Source organism: Anser brachyrhynchus (genome assembly GCF_964034855.1).
Source record: "Anser brachyrhynchus genome assembly, chromosome: 4".
In the NCBI taxonomy this organism is placed as follows: domain Eukaryota; kingdom Metazoa; phylum Chordata; class Aves; order Anseriformes; family Anatidae; genus Anser; species Anser brachyrhynchus.
The window spans coordinates 40,669,448-40,692,709 of record NC_137698.1 but is presented as its reverse complement, the minus strand read 5'-3'; the positions used below and the strand labels follow the sequence as shown (position 1 = coordinate 40,692,709).

The window sequence follows — 23,262 nt, the reverse complement described above, 5'->3', positions numbered from 1 at the left end:
CTTTTGAAAGCACTTGGGTAACTTGACTCCCAGACAGCATGAGGTTTTATCTTGTTGTTATGAAGGTATAAAGACATTATTCAGATTTTTTTTATTATTTTTTTTAAGAGACAGTCCAATTAAAAATGAGAACATTATTATTTGATAGTTACCTAATTAGAACAAATTACATTCTTCTTTCCTGCTAACAGCATGAGGAATACCTGTCTGTTTCCCTTCTGGCTCCATGGAATGTGCACACACTCAGAGGAAGCAGATCGTGTGTCTCAAAGGCCATGTACGCTCCACTAAACTGAAAGTAGTAATCCAGGTGAGTTGGATGGAGATTAAAATGCTTTTCCTCAGATGAGGTGTATGCTTTGCATATTGACAAGTGGTATTTTTCCTGAATCACCTCCTGAAGGTGATTTTTTGTCTTAATTGACAATGTAGGGAACCTAGGGAAATTGTCTGAATTTAGCTGGGTTAAGTGATGTGAGTACCTCTTTCAGTCATAAAAGTAGAACATAGATGTTCATTTAAATTGTAGTGCTAGCAGAGCTACAAAACAATGATAATCACAATATAATTAGAATCTGTATCATGAGAAAGTTATGTATATGAAAGTGTTAGAATGACAATAAACTTCAGGAAGACAGATTTAATAAAATGAGGGAGCTCATCAAAAATGCCCTGAGGAAGAGTAAACTCCTTAGATGTAGCATTTATTCTACTTAAGGAAACAGTAATGGTGTCTCAGGAGGTATTGTACTGCTGAACAAAATGAGAAATAGGAAGACAAGGAAGAAACTTACATAGCTAAATAGCAATTTTAAGTGATTGAACCAAGAAGAAATCCTTCAAAATCAGATCAACTGTAGAAAATAAAGAGGAAAATAAAATAAATAACAACAATAAACATGTATGAAGAACACAAGAAAGGTCAAAACAAATTTCCAGAGTAAGTAATGAAATACATAAAGAGAAATAAACCCTCTCTTTAAATACATGTATTAAAATAGAAATACTAGACCTGATGGATAAAACCCTATTTTGCTTATGTGAAGTATTATAAGAGATTCTGTTGGGACAAAAAAAAAGGTAAGGAAACAAAACTGGTAAATTGTTGGGGACAGATATTTGGCATAAGCTTTTACAAATGAATTCAGCTATGAAATGTCTGAACATCCAACAAAATAATCCAGAAGATTGAAGAGATTTGGTTATATCTGTATTTAAGAGGGTTTTTAAACTTTTATAGGTCTAATCCTCACTAAAATACAACCACAGAATGTCTGTAACATCCTGGTGGAAAAAGGTCTAAGCTGGACAGTGTTTTAGGTATGGAAATTGTGTTTCAGTAATTGTTTTGCATTTTTTTGAAATTGCAGTGGATATAGAATAGCTGAATGAATTGGACTTTAAGTAACTGAGGAAGTTAAGTAGGCACAGGTAAAATATTTGTAAAAAAAACAAAACATGTTGTTCCACTGCTTAACTACCCTCTCTGTGAAGAAATTTTCCTGATGTCCAAACTAAACCTCCTCTGGCACAACTTTAGGCTGTTTCGTCACATTTTATCACTTGCCACTTGAGAAAAGAAACCCATATTCTCCTCTCTGCAACCTTCTTTCAAGTAGTTGTAGAGAGCTATGAGATCTCCCTGAGCCTCCTCTTCTCCAGACTAACCAACCCCAGTTCCCTCAGCTGTTCATCATAAGTCTTGTTTTCTAGTCCCTTCTTCAGCTTCCTTGTACCTCTCTTCACATGCATGAGCAACTCAATATCCTTCTTGTAATGAGGGGCCCAAAACTGAACACAAGACACCAAAGAGAAGATGTTGCCTATAAGAAAAAGAGGCAAGAAACCACCTTTGTATGGTACTAATTAATCTCAGATGTGAATGGTAGAGGAAAAAAAAGGGATGGGTGAGATGAATGAGGGTTTACCATGGATGGAAAAGCATAAAGACCAGTGAAGGAATCTAGCTGAGCCAAGCCCAGGGAAGATGGACATGTAGTATAGAAACACTGATTTAGCAACTAGAGTGGGTTACAAAATGGAAGACATAATCTGTATGTAAAATAAAGCACATAAAATTGGAATGTTAAAGAATGACTTCCAGACTTCCAAAGTGACAATTTTAGCATGGCTAAGTCACTGCCATTGTAGAAACCTCAGGGGAAAGAAAGAAAAAGAAAGAAACAAAGAAAGAAAGAAGGACTTTGCTAAACACAGCTTCAGGCAAAAAAAAACAAGCAAGATATTTGAATTCATAAAGGCAGAATGGAAGGAAATCATAAGGAAAATATTGTAATATATGTCTGTAAATAAGTGGTGAAGGCTTATCTGAGTTATGTTAATTCACCTCTAAATATTGAAAATTATTTGACTCATTTGAAATATTCTCTTATATGAAAAGAGTTAAAACTGAAAATACTATTTTAGAGAAGAAATAAACAGTACGGTTGGCAGAAATGTGGCTTAGAATTCATTTACTTATTGAAGTTTTTAAATACTGAATTAGGAAAAAAAAGCCCCACAGCACAAATACTTCTGTGGTAAATACTGCAAAATTCATTTTAGAAACACAAATCGATTTCCAAAAGTACAAATGCTCCTAGGAGTTGATAGCTGTCCTTATGATGGTCTGTAACCTAAATTATGAAACTCTTCCCCTTTCTTTTCCTTAACTTCATTGTACCAGAGGCAGCCATTTACTGTTGAGACCTGTAAATACTGAAAAAATCCTATCGCTGAAATACCACAGCCCTGAATAACTAGAGCCATTTTGTATTTGATCAAATTGGGACATTAGAAATAGGCAGGGCAGATTTTTATCCTTAGGTTGTACAACAAAATTATTAATCAACACCATATAGGTGTCTGCTTGAATCCTGTGTATCTTCTTATAGATAATTTAGGCATTACAATTGATAATTATTACAGACATCTGCTTCTAATAAAGCACACGGTAAAAAACAAACAAACAAAAACACAAGAAAACAAACAAATAAACTAAAATCTAAGGATGCAGTGCAACATCGTTCAAAGACAATAGTACCTAACCAGATTTTTCCAACTAGTTTTCTTAAGTTTAGCACGATAAAAAAATATACGTATATAATCATAAAGTTTATTTAAAGGGGAAAATATCATAATGCGTCCATGAAATATTTTAAAGTATAATTTGGAACTTTTTAAAGAATCATTTAAATGTAAAGTTTTAACTATATAAGTACACATACTTACAGAAATATATGTGCATTTATATATGCATATACACACATAACATTTTGTAGTATAAATACAATTAGATGACACTTAGAGGGAACAGAAATAAGAAAAAAAAATCTTGAGCTGTGTTGATAAATTTAAGTGCTTTATTGGCCATGTCCTTCCTTTTGTTGTTATCTTTTCCTCTAAAGCATACTAGGAACCATCTTACATTCTTCCCATGCCCACAAGTCCCATCGATGGGAGCTAGGGAAGGTTAGCTAATTCAGTCACAGCCTTGTTGCAAGCACAGTTCTGCCGCAGGCTTAAGAAGGCTTTTCCCCTCAGTCTGAAGGGCTTATTGAAAAAGGAAATCAGGAGCTACTTAACTCATCCAGTTCACTGCTGTAATTAAAAAAATATGATGCTGCAAAAAGTCAAGTTGAAGCATTATGAACTATGCTTGCCAAATGAAGCTAGAGTATACTCTATCTACTTTAGTTCATAAGACTGACACAACCTTTATATTTAGTCTCTGTGACCTTTTCTGAATTCCTAGTGATTTTAGGTAACTGACTCTCTTGTGTTATGTTATTCTGTGTCTACTGCTTTGTACATGACTCACTAAAACACGAGGATGCAAATACTTTGCTCTAAATAATACAGCCCTCTGCAGATATTAAATGATAGGTATGTCCCAAATGAGAAAGGCGTCAGCCTCAAGAAAATGCAAAAAATAGAAGTAAAAGAGGATAAAGTACCACATCACAGCCTTTTACCCAAGAACATGAAGTCCGTAGACACCAGCTATGTACCTTACATGGATGAACTGCCAACATACATAGAAAATAGTTATATTTGAAATCATGAGTTGACTCAGCAGAGCTTGGACAGTAATGCCATAATGCTTCCAAAATGTTCTCTGAAGGAAATCCCCATGTGGGAGAGGTGAGGGGTGGAATGGTGATATAAGACATAATTTGGTGCTCAATAACTGCTCAAGTCTACATGGTGTCAAAAAAAAAAAAAAAAGATTTTATTTTCAGAGATGCTGAGTATCTCCTTGCTTAAATTGAAACAATGCTACATACCTCTCAAATTGAAACACTAATTTATGCTTGCAAGTTTAGATACAGATAAACGGCTTCAGACATAAAGAACTCAGTTCACTAAGATGTAAAGGAAGAAACAAAGCAGGGATTCAACCTATGTTTAAGAGCTTGGTATCCAACATAACCGGTGTATTTTCCTGTCTTTGTCTAATGCTTGCCATCTAGAGAGATACCCAGTTGTAGTTCATGTGACCCTACCTGTATCCCACACACTTTTATATGTAAATATTGTTGGCCTCAAGATACTTTATATTCAATATAGATTTTTTTTTTTTTCCAGGAGACTGAAAGACTTTTTTATAAAGGTCAGGACTAAAGATTGTCTCAGGATGGGAAGTGGGGCCACAAAGTCACCTCACTGGAGTCTGGAACGACCCGTGACTGTGGCACATTTACACCGTGCATTTGAATTTCATATCAGTTGTTTCCCAAGCAGGCATATTGACAAGACATAGTTCTATGTCTAGTCCTAGAGGCAGTGTAGATGCGTTAGTTAACTCAGAAAAACTCAGTTATCTTAGAAAAATTGGGTGTGATGCTTTGGTCTTATGGCCAGATAGCTTTTGTTCAATGTTAGTGCAGTAAGAATCAGATCATGTCTCTTTGCCTTGTTCTCCACAGCCTAGTGTAGATGTGCTCTGGAGCACACGCCTCCCATCGTCTTCAGAGAGTCTGTGGAAGCATTCCTGGACATGGTCAGTGAAGTGGTACAGCAATAATATTATAGTAAGCTGCTGCATGGTTGTTTACAAACACCTCATGAAAGGCAAAACTGTATTTATGAAACTATACTTATAATCACAAACAAGTGGATAAATTTATTATAATTTCGGTATTATAAAATATGCTAGTATTTGAACAATTTTTAATAAAACTCAAAATACCTTGTGAACATCTACTTGTGTGATCTTAGGATAGGTGCTACATAATTCAGCCTGCAATTCCACTGTTAAAATCAGTTGAAGTGAATTGCTGAAGAAAACGTGAGTGAGTATTTGATCTGAAACAATTATAAGTCTTCTAATGCTTGAAAGGGCCACATAGGTTAAATCACTTCATTTCCTCCTTTTTCTTCCCCTCAGCAATTTGATTAATGCAGATGACTTCCCACCACAGGGGCACATAGATTTGGAATCATTCAGTTCTACAGTGAAATACTGGAAGTGTTCCTATTCCTACCATGGTACAAATGCAAAGACCATGCTGAGGAATATATCATGAGAAATGTGACTAAAGTAAACATGTTTTTGTTTGTGCCTCTTAAAATTATTTTATCTTAAAATACCAGGACTTCTTGTCACTGCTCTCTGCTGTGCGCTTAATGTACTGGAAAGATATTTAATGATTCTTTAAAATAGAGGAAATGGACGTTTTAAAACTAGCTGGCTTGTGACAAATTCAGAGATGTTAGAATTGCACTGCAATTAATAGTAATTTCAAATAATTTGACTTGAATGGGCATGTGCTTATAGCATAGGACTGACTGAATTTGGAAGTAGATCAGACCAGACAGCATATTATGCCCACCTATTTGTAGTGAAATTACCAAAACTCTTATCTATGTTGGAGCTTGCCATTCCCACCCGAAACACATCCCCAATTTCCCTTTCAGATGGAGCCAGAGAGTTAAGACTGGGGAATGATACATGCCCCAGAGCTATCTGGTTATGGTGTCAGTGTGATCAGAAGGTTGAATCAGACTCTTGGAGTTGTCCAATGTCATAGTTCTATTCTCTATGGACCTCAAGCTCGGCCTATGTAAATTGCTTTTGGGTATTGTGGCTAACTCCAGTGGACATTAAGCCTTTTTTCAGAAGATAATGCCTTTGTATATGAAAACACCACGTCTAGCTGAGAGACTTGCAAGACAGTAAATGCTGGAACTCCTGTCTGGTTCTGCCTGAGGGAGGCTCTTCCCTGGCCATTCCCACCTCCCCACTGTTTGGTCAGAGCCCACTGAGCTAGAGGTTCATTCATAGGGGTCTAGGAGGGTTGTTCTTACATCATAATCTCACAGCAATACTGTGGTATCTAAGACTAAAAATTTACACGTGTGCTTCTTCACTTTTGGTGTCCTGGATGTTCCTATGGAATTGGCTGTTAACATTTTTCAAGAATCACAGCCCAAACAATACTTATGCAGTTATCTCTCTGAATGTTAACTGAAAAGATTTAGAAGACTAAAACAATTTTTTCTTTCTCAATTATAATAATACTTGAGGCAAAGGCCTACATGTTTCAGAAAACAGAAAGGTAAACAATTTCCAAATTTTTGTTATTCTGCTCATCCATTAATTTCCCCTTAAACTTCAAGGGAACTTCAGTCTGTGACATCCCAAACCATATTTTTCCTGTTAATATTTCCTCCTGATTATAAAATTGTGATTTTCTAATCAGGGAACAAGAGGTACACCAGAAACTGCATATGCAGTCTTGTAGCTGACCAAGACTGTTCTCATTTTGAAATCTGACCCCTAAATACTCTAGCAGTTGTTGTCCTGTTCATTAAAAATATGAGAGAGTTCAAATAAAATACCTTCCTGGAAATCGCAGTCCATTGTCAGAAGAAAAAGAGCAGCTGGTGAATTATCTTCTGTGAATTGCTCACTTACCTCCAAGATAAATACATATATTTTGCAATAATATGTTCCAGACTTTGCTAAAATAGGCCTGTGGTTCTTTAAGTGCTATCTGGCATATTGTATACCTGCATATGTAACCCTTATGCTTCAGAGATTAGGATGATTAGCAGAATACAATACTGGCTGCATGTGCACAAGAAGTAAGCATCTTTCCTCTTGTGGAAAAATCTTGTAATTAGGTGCTTGACCATGTCACAACAGCTGCAAACAGTACAAATGTACTCAGTAGGAAAGTGCTGTCTGTAATTCTAGGAAGAATAGTATTGTACTGCATTTATTATTATTGCTTTTATAACCTAGGCCATCTATATTCTTCAGTAAAGTTGCATTCAGTCAACTTTGGACCTAAGTATCGGTTTGTTTCTGTAACTTATAATATGGATCATATTGTCTGCATAACACAGTGAGCTTTTATGAGTGAAGATAATTCAGAAAGCATATTTTTGCAAACTCCATTTTGTCCTGATGTATTTGTCTCATTACTGTTGATTGATTTCTGACTATTTCTGTAAAGGCGGTGGTCTATAAAATCGCTACATTGTCTATGCATTCAATGGGAAAGACATTTGCCCTGAGCTGCAAATGGAAATTAAAATGTATTGCAAAGGGGTGGGGGTGGGGGGGGAGGAGGGGGGGAGAGGCAGAGAGGTGGGTTAAAGTTTGTAGCTGTTGTGGTTTAACCCGGCTGGCAGCTAAACACCACACAGCCGTTCACTCACCCTCCCCCCTCCCTCTCTGGGATGGGGGAGAGAAACGGGAAAGTGAAGCCGGTGAGTTGAGATAAAGACAGTTTATTAAGACAGGAATATAATAATAACAATAATAATAATAATAGTGATAATGATAATAGTATTAATAATAATAACGTGTAAGAAAACAAGTGATGCACAATGCAATTGCTCACCACCCGCTGACCGATGCCCAGCCTATCCCCAAGCAGCCGGCCCCCCCACCCCGGCCAGCCACCCCTATATATTGTTTAGCATGACGTCAGATGGTATGGAATACCCCTTTGGCCAGTTTGGGTCAGCTGTCCTGGGTCTGTCCCCTCCCAGCTCCTGCTGCACCCCCAGCCTGCTTGCTGGCAGGACAGAGCAAGAAGCCGAAAAGTCCTTGGCCTGGTGTAAACACTGCTCTGCAACAATTAAAACATCAGCATGTTATCAGCGCTCTTCTCATCCTAATCCAAAACATAGCACCCTACCAGCTACTATGAGGAAAAATTAACTCTGTCCTAACTGGAACCAGGACAGTAGCTCTGGAAGTCATAGTGGTTATGAAGAGGAAATTCTGGGAAAACGTGTCATTGGATAACCATAATGATGAAAGAAGGAGACTGGAAAAAGAACCCCTTTCTGCTGTTTCTCTGAAAGCAGAATCTTGGAATCTTGTTTAAATCTCTACTGCCACAGGATCAGGCCTGCATTAAGGCAGAGAGCAATCCAAATACTGGAGAAGGTGGATAAACTCGAGAGTTACATCAAAAAAATATATATTGTGTGTTATTTGGTTTAATTGCAGTGAAATTAAACGAGAATTCTATTTTGAGTTATTATCTTGCATTAGACTAAGTATCTCAGAGTGATTTATAGATCTGAATGAGTTAAGTGTCAGGCTGAGAAAGATCATTACTACACCATTTTACATAAGCATATTTTTATGTGCCAAGGAAACTACAGCTTGTTCCTCAGTGAACCCTCCAGTCAAAAAGCAAAATGAAACAAAATCGAAATCACGGATTCCAAAGGAGAGGGAGTTAGGAGAATGAGGATTTTAGAGGCTTGCTTGACAGTAGCTTTCACTTCTTTTCTCACCTGAAACCAACAGCCTTATCACTACCACCTGGAATCAAAAAAGTAATTTGTATCCACTTAAATTGTTAAATGGAAACCACCTAAGTTCATTAGAGCCCACTGGAAAAGAGTTGGTCACGTAAGGTTTAAAGCATGGGGGTGTTCTTTCTCTGTTGGGATATTTTTGCAGCTTTTTATTTCATTGGAATAGACTAGCTGATATTGACATAGTCTCTGTGGGATTCTTTTGCAACACTTGAGGAATGACGCTTTCATTGAAAGTAAGTTTTGTTGGGAGTGAAGATGGTGTTGTTAACAGCCCTACCTAGATCTGAATATTATGAATTATGGGGTTGAAGAGTGTATGTGAATGTTTCTTGGTTAAACATATGTTTCCCTTCAACAGCATAATAACCAGACACAGAGGTGGGTGGTGCAGGCTTTATCAATATAGGTGACTGAATGGTATTTTGAAAGCTGAAACATGGGAACTGTTTGATGACCTAGATGAAGTTCCAGAAGTGGGAGTTATTTTAAATCTTTTTTTTGTGATGTTCTCTCTGCCTAACTGGATAACGAAAGATATTAAAGGTGGGGTCATGCTCTTTCTGATAGACATATGTGTATGTTTTGCACATGTGTAATGCTGTTGTGTTTGTGATGTTGCATGTATGAAGAAGTGAAAGTGCCAGCAGTGAGACTAAGTACATTGCTGGTAGCCACAGCAACAACGAAGCAAAAGCTGGACTCTTATGATTGGTAGCTGCACATCCATGACTGGAACAAGGAATGGTCTGAACGTTTCCTTATCTAGCAAAAATAACATCCTGTACATGCGGCACAAGACTGCAGGTAAGCGTTCAAACCATTAAAAAGGCTGATTCTCATCGATGTGTGCCTCATGAGCTCAGGTCAGGGCTGTCTTCTCCAGCTCTAGTTTGCTGTGGAGCAGTACCGAAACACCAGCTTGGCCTACAGGAAGAGAGGCTTATGCTACTTCAGGCTTTACAGATGGCTGATTTAGTACTGCCAGCTTGAAAAGCTGATGCTTTTTTCTAAACACTGAAAACTAATTGTGTTAAGTCTTTCTCTACTTCTTTCTGTGACTCTGTAGATACTGAGCTTGCTTTTCACAGCACACAAGAAAACAGTAGTGATTGGGTTGCTTTCTTGTAGCTTGTGGCATTTTTCGGTCTCTTCTTTTTCTTTGTTTTTTTTTCTTCTTTTTTTTATTTTCTCTTTTTGCTAGCTTGTTGGTAAGGAGAGTAACTTGTATGTTATTCTTAAATTCAGCAAGTGCATCAAAATTCACCATTACAGGCCTAACACATCTCTTTTTTAGTGGTGGGGAGGGAGGGGGTTCTAAGTTTCTGCCTTTGTGTGACAAGAAGCCACAGAGCTGGATGGAGCCTTGCCTTAATCTGAGACATTTATAAACCATGCCAAAACAAAAGAGAACAACTGAAACATAGTTGAGTAGGGGTGATGTGACTGATCTCTTGTCATGACTTCATAGAAAGGGGGAGACTGAGGATAGAAGAACTGTGAGAAAGTCATTGTTACTGGATTTTGGGACACTGTCTTTGAAGGGAATTTGATTAGACACTTAATAAATGTGTTCCCAGCATACCTGCTGCATTGATTCTATGACCAGCTCAGGTACAAGGCAGTTGCTGTCAGTGGAGAGTGCAAGACTTGAAACATACCTTGGCAAAATGTCTTAGTTATTGAGCTGGGAGGAATATCTTAAAAAGAGAGAGGGTTATTCTGTTTCTGAGACTGTTTAAGAGATGGATAGTAATTCGGCTTTCCCTTTCATGCAGTTTCTCAAGTCCATAAACTCCATAATTTGCAAAATAAAACATCAGGAGTCCCTTTTAAGTTTTTTCTTTTTTTTTCTTCCTATTAAGTTTGTTTAAACAATGAATTTCAGATGTTGGCTGCTCTTTGAAAATTATTAAAAGCAGTTCTGTTAAATGTAACTTGTCAGTGGGGCAGGGATTGCTAGCAATTTCTAATGACACTGGTTGTCTTATTACCTCACATCTACAACATACCAGTCCTGAAATGGTCATGGAGTCAGAAAATCTTGCATCCTTTTTTGTAAGCCTAACAATTAGATGCAGCTTTTGCTATTCTGAGATTCTGGCAAAGTATTTTTGGATGGTGAACTCTGATGCTTAGTCTTTCATAATTAATATGCTATAACTATATGGGTTTTCAGGTTTCTTAAAATAATAAACGTATGAATTGGAATTCTATCTCAGAATGCTGTTATATTTGGGAAAATTAGACACTTTTTAACTTAGTGGTTTTAGTCTTTGACTCTTTCACTATTACTGGAAAAATTACTCTCAGCAAAACTGTTTGTAAATGGTATACTATTTAAAATATACACTTACATTACTGTGATGGTTTTCCATCTTCTGTTTAGCACAGAATAGCTAAGCACTACTCCTTTCTTCCATGATGTCTTGCCACCATGAACAAGAGCTTCAAAAGTTAGAAATTCACTGATGAATTTTAGTTCCTAGTACAAGAATCCCACAGTCTTGAGAGACTACTTGGTAAATTTTGAGTTTGCTGATGTCTGGAAAAAAAATCACCCTGGATAATTCAGTAGAATTCCTGAAGAAATAACAAAAAATAGAAATTTGCCAATGGATGCGGATACTTCTGGGGTAGATACAGCAGGACCTTTGTGGTATACAATATTGTTTTAAATGGAAAGGAGTAACCACTTCCTTAGTGTAATGTCATCAGCCAGATTTCATCACAAATAGAAATTTTCAGTTTTGTTTGCAAAGCCAGGCAAATTTGATTTACACATAGATGCAGCTGCTGAGTTTGAGTTTAGTTCATGTAAAGTTATGAAAATTCATGTTAAAATTCCATCAGTTACTCCATTCCAGTTTCTCTCCATTCCTTGAAAGTGAGAAGTTTTGGTATCTTGAAAGTTTAAAATCCAGATTTCATAGCCTTTGATATAGCATACCTGTTTCTGATACGCTCATAATATGTAAAGGAATCTTATACTTCTATAACCAGAAGGCACTTGAGGACAGTCTCCTGGGATTTGGAATATGGCAGTGAGTTTCAGTTTCACTTTGATGTTTCATTTCATGACAGCCACAACAAATTACCTTAGGTAGCTCTCCTCTTCAAAGAGGAGATCCAATTCCCAACAACAGATGTAGTTTTTGTAGTATTCCTGCCAGGTATGATTTGGATAGCACTGTCATTAGCCTTTCAGATTTTTTTTTTCTCCTGTTTTCTGAAACATCTTTGGCATTACATTCTATAATCTTATTGTAGCTCAGCACAGCTTTGGCCAAAACTTATGCTGAAGCCTCTTGTTCCCCTTGATTATGGCTATATTATTTTTAATATCTAATTAGTGATGGAGAAGCTTAGTTTCTTTATTGTTCCTTCCTACAGTTGAAAATTTCTGATGAAATCCAGACTTTCATCTGGCATGGACTAGTGTAGCTCCATAAAAGTCGATGCTGATTTACACTAGAGAGAGTTTCTCACAAAATGATTGGGAGTTCATATCCTCTTGAGTCATTTTTCTGTATTTTAGGAAGGTCTGTTTAGTTTTTTGTTGTCATTGTTTTATGCATCAGAAATAACACAAAGGATTAATTTGTCACTCCCTTTCCTCTCTGCCTAATGGGATAAGAAGTAGCATGGTTTTCACAGAATATTAGGGATTAGAAGTGCCATTGAAAGTTCATCTAGTCCAATCCCCCTGCCGGAGCAGGAACACCTAAATCATGTCATGCAGGAACACGTCCAAGCAGGTTTTGAAAGTCTCCAGAGAAGGAGAGTCCACAACCCCCTTGGGCAGCCTGTTCCAGTGTTCTGTTACCCTCACTGTAAAAAAGTTTTATCTCATATTTAAGAGGAACCTCCTGTGTTGCAGCTTACACCCATTGCCCCTTGTCCTATCATCGGGTATCACCAAGAAGAGCCTGGCTCCATCCTCCTGATACTCGCCCTTTACATATTTGTAAATGTTAATAAGGTCACCTCTCAGTCTCCTCTTCTCCAAGCTAAAGAGACCCAACTCCCTCAGCCTTTCTTCGTAAAGGAGATGCTCCACTCCCTTAATCATTCTTGTGGCTGTGCTGGACACTCTCATGCAGTTCCCAGTCCTTCTTGAACTGAGGGGCCCAGAACTGGACGCAGTATTCTAGATGTGGTCTCACTAGAGCAGAGTAGAGGAGGAGGAGAAGAACCTCTCTCGATTCTACTAACTACACCCCTTCTGATACACCCCAGGATGCCATTGGCCTTCTTTGCCACAAGGGCACAGTGCTGGCTCATGGTCATCCAGCTGTCCACCAGGGCCCCCAGGTCCCTCTCTCCTTCATTGCTTTCCAGCAGGCATTCCCCAACTTATACTGATGTCTGGGGTTGTTCTTGCCCAGATGCAGGACTCTACAGTAGCTTTCATTATATTTAATTAAGTTTCTCCCCACCCAATTCTCCAACCTGTCGAGGTCCTGCTGGATGGCAACACAGCCTTCTGGTGTGTCAGCCACTCCTCCCAGTTTAGTGTCATCACCAAACTTGCTGACAGCATACTCCATTCCCTCATCCAAGTCGCTGATGAATACATTAAACAGTACTGACCCTTGAGGCACTCCACTAGATACAGGCCTCCAACTTGCCTCTGTCCCATTAACCACAACCCTCTGGCTTCTCCCCTTCAGCCAGTTAACAGTCCACCTCACTACCCAATCATCCAGACCACACTTCCTCAGTTTAGCTGTGAGGATGCTGTGGGAGATTATGTCAAAGGCTTTACTGAAATCAAGATACACCATGTCCACTGCCTTTCCATCATCTATCCACCCGGTTATATCTTCATAAAAGGTTATCAGGTTGGTCAAGCATGATTTCCCCTTGGTGAAGCCATGATGACTGCCCCTAATGACCCTTTTATCCTTGGTATGTCTAGAGACAATGTCAAGGATAAGTTGTTCCATCACCTTACCAAGGATGGAGGTGAGGCTGACCGGTCTATAGTTACCCGGGTCCTCTTTCTTGCCCTTTTTGAAGACCGGAGTGACGTTTGCCTTCCTCCAGTCCTCAGGCACCTCTCCCGATGCCCATGGCTTACCAAAGATGGAGAGTAGTCTGACAATGACTTCTGCCAGCTCCCTCAGCACCTGTGGATGCATCCTGTCAGGACTCGTGGACTTGTGGATGTCCAGCTTGCTTAATCGGTCCTTACCCCAGCCCTCATTAACTGAGGCAAACTCCTCCTTTATTCTGACTTCGTTTGGGCCTCAGGGGTATGGGGCTCCTCAGGAGAGCCTCTGGCATTATAGACAGGTATGAAGACATTCACTAACTTTGCGTTCTCTTTATCTTCTGTCACCAGGGCACCCACCTCATTCATTAGTGGGCCTATGTTGCTTCTAGTGTTAGTTTTATCCACAATGTATTTGAAGAAGCCCTTTCTGTTGTCCCTGACCCCTCTTGCAAGGTTTAATTCTAGGGAGGCCTTAGCTTTCCTATTTGCCTCCCTACATCCTCTGAAAACAGCCTTATATTCCTTCCATGTGGCTAGCCTCTCCTTCCATGATCTGCAGACTCTCCTCTTCCACTTGAGTTTGCCGATCTCACCCTAGGGGGGTGGAAGGTCTACCAGTCTTCATCACTGCTAGGGCGCTGCCTCACCGGTGCAAGCCCAGCTATAACCTCCTCCCCCTCTGAATCTAGTTTAAAGCTTTCCAAATGAGCCCTGCTAATTCCTGTCCCAGAATTTTCCCCTGTGAGATAAACCTTTCCCACATATTACTGTTAGGCCTGATGTCTTATAAAACCAGCCATTATCAAAGAACCCAAAGCCCTAGCACCAGTCTCGTAGCCAAGCATTTATGGACTGGATCCTTCTATTCTGTCCCACGTCATCACCCCAGAATGGAAGGAGGGAAGAGAAAATGACTTGTGCTCCAGAGTCTTTCACCAACTGTCCCAGGGCCTTGAAGTCTTTCCTCGTTCCCCTCAGACTATGGGACGCAGCTTCCTCCCCACCTATCTGGAAGATCAGTAGTGGGTAGTAGTCTGTGGAGTGCACCAGGTTGGGGAGTGTCCTGGTGATATCCCTGATCCAGGCTCTAGGTAGACTACAGACTTCACTTCGATGAGAGTCAACTCTGCATATAGGGCCCTCCGTTCCTCTCAGAAGGGAATCTCCTATTACAATTACCCTTCTTCCTTCCTTTTTGGAGGCAGTCTTGAGGCATGGTGTTAGCTGCCTCTTCTGATGTGACCTCTTAGGTGGGCCTTCCACCACATCCTCACCTACCTCTCCTTCAAGATGCAGGGCCTCAAACCTATTACAGAGGGGCACTTGGGGAAGCAAGGTAGGTAGGGAGGGGGGTTGCCTGCAATGCTGAAGTGGGATTTGCTTCCAACCCTTCTCATCTGTTTGGTCCCCTCCCTCTGCCCGATAGCAACAGGGCAGGGGCTCCACCACCCTCTGGGGAACATCTCCCCGGCGCCCTTCCCTCTGGCACACCAGGGAGTTACTCCACCAGTCTATCTCCTGCTCACACGACCTGATGCCCCTCAGTCTCTCCACCTCTTCATTGAGCTCAGCCACCATGGTGAGCAGACCTTCCACCTGAGAACAGGCAGTCTCCCCACTGCCCTGCCCCGGCAGCGGCAGGCTCAGGCCCTCCCTGCAGCCAGAGGCCTGAACAGCCACGTCTCTGGTCAGGCCCTCTGTCTGGGTTGCCAAGGTCTTTTTGGAGTGAGTTTTCCATGCATATATTTGTGAGTTTTGTATTTGAGATTTTTCACACAACTTGTACCAATTGCAATTGTCTTTCTCCCTGATAAGAGACTTAATATTGTAGTCTGTTTTACCCTACCAAAACCAGAGACACCGTAATCACCACAGCTAGTGTAAGAGAGTGATTCTATGTTTGTTGTTGTTTGCAAATGTTAGGTCTATGAATACTAAATGCCGTAAGTACAAAAGTAGTGTTTATTATTAAGATACAAAATGCAACTGACCTTGCCGTAAGTACAAACGTAGTGTTTATTATTAAGATACAAAATGCAACTGATCTTCTCTATTTCTACATGAATCAGAGTCTACTTCATGTTATGTTCCAGCTGTATGCATTACTGAACTTTAACTAATGGTATGAGAGTAGTTCTGCTAATGATAGTGGACCAACTCTCATATGAGAGTAGTTCAGTATCTCTGAGTCAAAAGACATGCAGTTGAATAATACCATTCACTGAGTAATTTCCTAAAGAACTTGTTTCAATTATATTATTAAATGAAAATGGAAGAAGAAAAAAAATGGTGTATACAAAGCGTTCAAACTTTCATTTCATGTGAAGTCCCAAAATTTCAGTGATCAAGTTATTTTGGTAAAACTTAGATGATTACTCTAGATATAGGAATATCTTATTTAAGGCCTTTGATTAAATATTAAACAAGTATTCAAAATTTCCTTTTTTCCTGCTCAGTTTCTTCTCACTTTCACTTTCAAAAGTTCAAACATCTTGAAAGTAAAACATTGTTCTAGCCTCCATGTTTGGATAGGACGTTTTTCATGCTTTGCCTTATATTATAGAATGTTTTTTGAATAACCTATAAACATTTGTTTATTTTTTTCATGTTTTTGTTACATTGAAAAAAATAAAATTGCACTGTAGATTGCCCTCTACGTTTTTTAAATGTAAGTAACTAAATAATATCTTTACAATTCAGTACTGTATGGGTAATATAGCAGTATGTTGAAAGGCTTAGCTAGTCCAGTAAGAAATATAATAGTATTACTGTGATAGCGAAAATAGAACTTAAATACAACTAACTTTTTATTAATATTCTACTTGCTAAAGCATGTTTCAGCAGAAGTGAGTGCAGCTTCTAAAGCTTATAACAGAATTACATGAGGTTTGTATGAGTGTTTGTGAGTGAATTTCTATACAGAACTGGAATTTCATTAAAAATAGCGTATTAATATCTAGACATACTTAATGCTAACCATTACCAGAAATTCAACAATTATCACTAGAAATATTAGCCATATTTTGAAGATAGATAAATAATAAATAGAAATATCATTTTCCCTTTGAATAAAAATCAATGAAGCATTTAATATAGGCTCCTGCACTTTATTTTACACTTTAGCATATGGCTTTAAGTAGTGTGATCAAAGTTCTTGTGCTTGCAATGATGGCAGCATCTTCCTTTTCTATGCACTGGAGCACTATGCTCTGTGTGGGGCTCCTATGATATCATTGGAAGTGCTCAACCTAGGATGAAAGTAAGAATCGTGAGAGAGAGATACAGATTATAAATGATATATATATATATTTTTCCTTAAGTGGCTTAACCTTCAGCAAACCCTGTAATTCAGACATGTCACTTCGGAGTTGGCTTTGTTCCAAATGGAAAGGAAAATACGACCACTGCAGTGCCATTTATCAATCAGATGTGAATCTCTCTACTATATTGCAGCTTAGACCATGAGTCCTTTCCTCTAAGCAATTAATTTGCATGAAAGTCTAGATGTAATTCAGCTTTAGAATTTTATGAATAGAAGTCATTAGCAGTGATATTGAATAACTAAAAGATTTAGGTTCTGTGCACAAACTTAAAGCTCATTCTAATTAATTGTTTTTATTCGTTTTGAAGTATTTTAGTGACTTTTTAAATAGGGAAATGTGTACAATACTTAATAAAGCTATTTACAGCCAGGCAGATGACATTTCAAGTATTAATTCCTGGTTGGTTTATCTTAAACTTGTGCATGTACAGATATATATATAACATACTGCTTTAGTTTGGAACTTTATATTCAAAATTCTGAAAGCCAATGAAGGCTGGGGGGGGGGGGGGGGATGAAGTAAAAATGTAGAATCTCTCTTGACCAAAGTAAAAGCGTGTAGTCTGTAGTCTCTGTAGATCCTACAGCTCCCAGCAGTTTCATGCCTCGGTTGACTTGATTTTAATTGAAGAAGATTATTGGCACAATTGGAATATATCTGGCACACATTTGAAAAGCTGGGAGACCAAAATAGACTTGAAAAAATGAGAGACAGAAAGGCTTTATGGATCTTCAACATTTTAGGGAATGGTGGCAGAGAAGGAAGGACTTCCCTTGTGGTCTAGTAATTTTATTTCTGAATGTTCATTGCCTGAGGCATCATTTAAAATAATTGTCACTGACGTTAGGCCTGACTATGAGATGTGTGTTTGTTTGGTTTTTTGGGGGATGGTGGTGGGGTTGTTTGTTTTTCTTTTTTCCCTCTCTTCGACTGAGAGACCTGTGACTGGAATTAGACTGGTGATGCGGTAATGGTTGGTAGCTGTCTGCATAGCCTCTGCAAGGTCTTTTAGTGCTTATCTCTATCACACTTAAAATATTTTTATCACTTTGCTTAGGGAAGTAGAAAGCAGGAGAAATGAACTTCACTGCACACAAAGTTAATAATTTTATATACTCTGTCTGTTCTGATGTGGTGCTATTTCCACTAGGCTGAGTAAGAGAATGGAGCATCTAAAGAAGTTTGAGAATATGAACCTTAAAATTACATCTTAATGGTAAATACTGAGGAGGAAGAGCAACTACTTTAGCTAATCAATAATATGAAATATCTAGCAGTTATAACTTGGTCAGGAGTATATTTAAACTGGAAATTAGAAGGGCGATCAAAAGAGCAAACATAAAATGTCATTTCAGTTATGGTAGGGAGGTCAAAAAGATAAGATGTTCCAGGATGGAGACTGATAAGTTTTTGGGAAGAATTATGGAAATGCTTAGGGGAATTTCTGGAGATAAGAAATTCAGAACGGGGAACACTGAACCTAGTATATCCAGCGTGAACCAGTGTTTGTTTTATTGTCTTGTGTTGTATACGTGCAATGTTTAAAGGTTTGTTAGTTATTTGTAATGGAAATGAGAGGAAAGAAACTTTACCACCTGCAGATTTGTAATTTGATCACAAAGATCAAACACTTATGTTTCTTTATTTGCTGCCTTTTAAAATCACTGCTCGTTCCTAGAACTGGTGTGAGAGGCCTTGTCTCCACCAACACATGAAGTTGCAAAGACTTGGCAGATTCACATAAATTTCAAGTCAGAAATTGTTTCTGCTGCCTCTTCCCCCCAGTGTGTTCACCCCCCCACACACACACCTTATAAACTCCAGGCAGTTTTATGATAACCGTGGTTTTGTTTGCATTTTCTTTTCTATTTTGCTTTCTCGATTGGGGTATATTTTGTTTTCCCGACTCCACAGAGACATGTTAAAAACAAAAGCATCACAGTATCAAAACAAACAAACATTTTTCTTCCCTATATTGCAGGGCCTTCAACTGGAGATGTTCTTAATATTTCCCACTGACAGTTCATTTTATATTATCTGCAAGTTTTTCATTTTTGGCCATTTAATATAGGTCCTGTGTTTCTTGTAGTATGTTCAGAAGTGTTTGATAAGCCATGTTGAACAGTGGATGCCATAAACTCTCAACCAGGAACCTATGTAATGAGGAAAAATAATTGTTCAGCATATAAGGGTAGCAATTACTTTTATGGGAATCTGTCAAAGTACTTCCACAGATTTTCTGGTTTAGTTTCAACTAGAGACTAAACCATTATGTAGACTAAATGGTGCGCACTGCAGTCACAGCAATATGTATTCCTTCAGCTGGTGGCAAATAACCAGAACTTTAAGCTCCTTGAATGAAAAAAAATGTGCCTTTGTATAAGAGATGCACACAAAGAAAAAGAAATAATGACAGAAAAGACGCTGAAAACAGGGAAGGCCATAAAACTGTACAGAAAGAGGTGGAAAATATGTTGAATGATACAAGCTGGCTCTTGAACAACAACAACAACAAAAACGGGAAGATCGACACAACAAAACCACTCTAGCTTTGCTGAAATGATAATCTTAGTAGAATAAGCTGAAAAATCACTGAAAAACAAAGAGCAGCTATGTGTACTCTTCACATTGTGAATGTGGTCAACGTTTTAATCTTTGCCTTCCCCACAGCTTGCTTTACATCCTAGGACAGCAATTTTGGTAGCAGTAAGCTTCAGGACCACAACAGGACTGTTAATGAGTTGGATGTATACACTGTGTTGTTGTATGCCGTGCAAATCAGAATAACTGATTTTGCAGTAACTTTGTTCAGAATATTTGATTTTTTGCTGTGTAGCGTTCTTCTGTAATTCATGCAGTATTTGAGACTTGCTCTCCAGTTAAAGTATTGGGAAAACATAATAAGACAAACTCCTGACGTGTTGGTGGAAGTAGTCTGCCTTATACGTGCCTTTTTTGATGTTTTTCTTCTGCAGGGTTGGAGGTGGTTGGTTTTTTGTTTTTGTTTTGGCATTCTACCTGAATCAGTGTGCTCTCACTTTCAAATTACATTCCTAAAGTTGTTCAAAATTCTCTTGAAGTGTTTATGAACACTAGTGACCATTTTATTGAGTAACTTTAAGAATCTGTTCTGCGAGTGTTTTTCTACCATGTCATGAGCATGCAGCATTATAACACATATATATATGTTGTAACATATATATATATATATATTATATATATAAATAAATATATATATAAAAATAAAATCATTAAGGGTGGAAAAGACTTCCAAGATCATCTGGTCCAACCATCCCCCTACCACCAATATTACCCACTAAACCATGTCCCAAAGTACCACATGAACCTTTTCTTGAAAATCCCCAGGGATGATGGCTCTATCACCTCCCTGTGCAACTGTATTTCACTTTCTAAGATTAGTGGTGGTTGAAATTCTTATTTAAATATTTTATTTTGGAAAAAAATATTCTTTGGAACAAGCTTTCGGTGACAATGTGTCAGCTTTGCAGTGACAGTTTTATGATACAATTTCATCTTTAAATGAGACACTAATTCCCTTTTCTTAGAAAAGCAAGTAAAGTGGACTTGGCACGAAGCTAGACTGGCGGAGACTCAACTCCAATTATCTGTGTCGAACTACCTGCCTGTGATCTCCCAACTTCCAGACAAATACCAGCCATTTGCTGTTCTGGAATAGTGTTGTTACTTTTCTCCCCTTTTCTTTATTTTCATTTTCCTCTTCATATTTTTCCCCTGATGCATTGAGAGCAATAAATAGAGGAAAACAGCAGTAACTGATGTGGGATGGAAAACATACTTATCTGTATTTCTGTAGTAAATGTAGCAGTACACACATACACCTGTAGTAACTGGAGAATATCTTCTTCCATTTCCGCACAGGTTTCAGCTCTTTATTGCAGGATGAAATATAAAAGAGAGAAGAATGGGGAGGGAGCAATAAAAATAACACAAAACTAAAACCCAGAATAATTCATCCTTTGGTAAGTCCAGAAGTACTTCAAAGAGAATTTATTTCGTAGCCTTAGTACACTTTTTAAAAAACAAACAAACAAAAAAAAAAACCCACCATAAACCAGAAAATAGATTTGCAAAAGGCACTGATGGTTCTTTACAAGTGACTATATCTGGATGGTGTGTATTGTGTCGCAATATAAATTTTCCCCTTTTTTTTTTAACATTGTAAGGTACTAATGTAAAATTATTTGGGAATCTATGGACTAATGTGACAGAAACATGTTTGAATTTTCCTTTTTAAGACCGAATTGACTACTGTAGTCAAGGAGTATATGTAGTTAAAGATATTTTTTCATTCACTAGCAAAATACTTTCAAAAAAAAGTGATAAAATTATTCTACTCTGTGGGAGCATATAGGCAACATGAGTCTAAGCAGACACAGTGTCAGTTTTGATTTCACTGTTCTTCATTATTTTTCAGTATTAAAGTTGAGAGCTTATTGCTGACGAAAGTGAGCATCATGCACTGAAATGTCAAATTTCTAAACTGCTGCCTACCAGTGAAGTTTCCTCCCTTTTTGTCTGTCTTGAAGAAAAAAGCGTTGGTGGGTAGGGGGCTGTTGTGTTGTCAGTTACAAGGAGGAGGCTGAGCTCCACACAAGGTTTCTGCTAGTTTGCTGCTATTAGGATGCTCTAGCTAGTCAGATAGGGGAGATAGACTTGACATCAAGGAAACAGAGACTTTCAAAAGTGAAAGATTACTAAAACTTTGTAAGATATTTGGATGCCTGGCTTTTTTAGGGGAAAGATAAGTGGCCAGCAGCTGTTAGACAACCAGCAAGAAGGTTTAGGGTGATGAGGGTGATAAAAGTATAGTGCTGCTATAGTGAAGTGACTATCAGACCTCTGTGAAATATCTTCCTATCAGATGTATTATTTTCTCTACCCACATGCTGCAGTAAAAAATCCTGAAAGTGAATTTGCAGGTTCCTTATTAATGTGTTTAAACACCGAAGGTTGTACTGGGCTAAACTACAGCAGATCTTGTTTGCTAGATATTGGAAGTCTGCCTTCTGTTCTGAATATATTTTTCTTTCCTGGGACAAAGAGTAAGGATTTTTCCTCTAGCAAAGACACTTCTCAATAAGGATCTCAATCTGATTACAGTGCAAAACACCCTGTATTGAAAGGCTTTCTGCCACAGTGATCGTTACGTTGTGATTCTGTGTCCTGCTGTTACTAGCTAAGCTACACCAAGCTAGGGATAAAATTTGCTGGCCTAGGTCATAGTTTTCCACTATTGGAGCTCCAGAAACAACATGTAAATTGCTCATTTATGGGTGATTGAATGTTTTACATGTTTGCTGGTGTCAGACGGGAAAATCTTTCAAAAATGTCTGGTAGTAGTGAACAGATACTGGAAAAAAGGCATTTGCTCTTATATGGCAGTGTTCTTTGGAAAGAAATCTAAGATGTATGTAGAGGTATAAGCTTAGAAAATGAATCCCAGATTTAGAGTACATTATTTAAATTGTATGTGTATGTATCTATATAATATTATCTTGCAACATAAGACATCTATGCCTAAAACAATGCTTTAAAACAAACAAAAAACCACAAATGCTTCCCCACAAGTTTCCAGCTATGAAGTTGGATGAACATAAAGGAGAGGGTGGGGGGAAGTATGTGAATAATACTTAATTTTTTCACAGGGTTTAAAACAAAAAAGTACATGCACGCTTTTCTTCTAGTTCTTACTTAGCAAGTGTAGGTCACAGTTTTTGATTGCCTGGTTAGTTGGATTATTTTCATTGTTTGTATTCTCCTAAGCATATGTGCTTTCTGTACTCTTTCAACTGATGTTGAATTGGATAAGCTGCTGCTGTCTGTCTTGAGCACGATTCATTATGACCAGAGCCTGAATAATCAATGAATTTCATAAATTTCTACGTGTGTATTGAAGCAATAGATATTATTCAGAAAATAATATTTTGTGATTAAGATAACATTAGTTGGTATTCTGTCAATCGCTTTATGTTCCATGTACAATTAGAAGTTCACAGCAAAAGAGGTAGGACATTCATCTTAGGAGCAGTAATACGCAGAATAGTTCTTGTTATAAAAGTAATGAAATAAGAGATTTGAATGTTAGAAATGTATTGCAAAAGTATTTCATGA

At 38.1% G+C, this 23,262-nt stretch overlaps 1 protein-coding gene across 6 annotated transcripts in view; it reads left to right on the top strand.

The window, feature by feature from the left end:
- The window catches only part of LOC308194891 (uncharacterized protein), a 709,819-nt gene that overhangs the window by 522,765 nt on the left and 163,792 nt on the right, over positions 1–23,262 (top strand). For all 6 annotated transcript variants that reach the window (XR_013950992.1, XR_013950993.1, XR_013950996.1 and 3 more), the window contains 4 exons: positions 192–310; positions 4,929–5,002; positions 9,420–9,594; positions 21,010–21,110. The gene's annotated coding sequence lies outside the window, so the exon portion shown is untranslated. The remainder of the gene's footprint in view (positions 1–191; positions 311–4,928; positions 5,003–9,419; positions 9,595–21,009; positions 21,111–23,262) is intronic.